This window comes from Pseudophryne corroboree, unplaced genomic scaffold (assembly GCF_028390025.1).
Source record: "Pseudophryne corroboree isolate aPseCor3 unplaced genomic scaffold, aPseCor3.hap2 scaffold_499, whole genome shotgun sequence".
In the NCBI taxonomy this organism is placed as follows: domain Eukaryota; kingdom Metazoa; phylum Chordata; class Amphibia; order Anura; family Myobatrachidae; genus Pseudophryne; species Pseudophryne corroboree.
This window is the reverse complement of record NW_026970105.1, coordinates 118,445-119,868: the sequence shown is the minus strand read 5'-3', so window position 1 is coordinate 119,868 and position 1,424 is coordinate 118,445. Positions and strand designations below refer to the sequence as shown.

General features: G+C 34.8%; 1 non-coding gene across 1 annotated transcript; it reads left to right on the top strand.

The window, feature by feature from the left end:
* Positions 1-763: 763 nt before the first annotated feature.
* On the top strand, positions 764-837 carry TRNAN-GUU (transfer RNA asparagine (anticodon GUU)). The gene has a single exon. It is a non-coding gene; the product is annotated as a tRNA-Asn (tRNA).
* Positions 838-1,424: the final 587 nt, after the last annotated feature.

The window sequence follows — 1,424 nt, the reverse complement described above, 5'->3', positions numbered from 1 at the left end:
AAATTAAACTTGCTTCATTGGAAAGGCAGCAAGATGCATCCTCATTTCAATGTCTACTGAAATAATACAGGTTGACACCAGGAAACATTAACGCCACTGCATCTTTGCTGCTTTCTCACATGGAAGTCTGTTTAATGTGAAAACAAGGTGATATCTAATTAGCACACAGGTAAGGAATTACGAAAATCTTTATTTAAGGGTGAAGATGTTTCTCACAAAATTGTTGCCCCAATGCATCATTGAAATTCAAGCTGGAAAGATGATTTTAATATATCACTTGTACATTTTGTATTGCTCTTCTGGTGACAATGTAGTTTTTTTGTCAATTACCATTTTAATAACAGGGTAAAGAAAATTAAGTGGATTTTTGAAAGAAAACTATACTGTCAATATACTATTAAAACAAATTAAAATGGTAAAAGTTATTGTACTTTAAGTAAAAATAAAAGAGCAAAAATATCAATCCCAGTTTTGATTACTTAAATTAACAAAAAAAATGCATATAGCAAAGGATAGTTTCAATCTGCCTACCTCTGGGTTATGGGTCCAGCATGCTTCCATTGCAGTACTCTGCTGCCCATGTAAGTGCAAGAGATCCTGAAGCACTCACTCATCATGGGAAAGTACCAATGTGTTTATTCGTTGGTTGATGGAAGAAACATCTTACAAAAACTCTCCAGATTATTGATTTTTTAATGTTTTTCTAGGAAACGTTCTAGATGTATGCTTATTAGCCTTTGTCAGTATGTACTTTTTGCAAAGTGTCTCTGTGGCGCAATCGGTTAGTGTGTTTGGCTGTTAACCAAAAGGTTGGTGGTTCAATCCCACCCAGGGACGTAATTAACCTTGTGATCAGATTTTGGTGATATTTAAGTAGACAAGTCAAAATTTCAAACCTCCTCTTATGGTGTAGGGTACATGGCCTTCTCTGATGTAATCAGAGTTAGATTTGATTCAGTGATTTTATAAAAAACAGCTAGGAAGCACAATTTAGCAGTGGGTTGCAGAGAAAAAAAATATGCTGGCAGAAAAATCCAATCGAGTGATTAAACAGCTCTTCATTTTCTGGCTTTATTTTTATGCTAACAAATTTGTTCTCTGAAAAGTGTCCACAAAGCCAAGTCTCTGATTAACACCTTTGTAAGGATGGTTTTTCACCTATTACTAAATTAAACTTGCTTCATTGGAAAGGCAGCAAGTTGCATCCTCATTTCAATGTCTACTGAAATAATACAAGTTGACACCAGGAAACATTAACGCCACTGCATCCTTGCTGCTTTCTCATGTGGAAGTCTGTTTAATGTGAAAACAAGGTGATATCTAATTAGCACACAGGTAAGGAATTAAGAAAATCTTTATTTAAGGGTGAAGATGTTTCTCACAAAATTGTTGACCCAATGCATCATTGAAATTCAAGCTGGAAA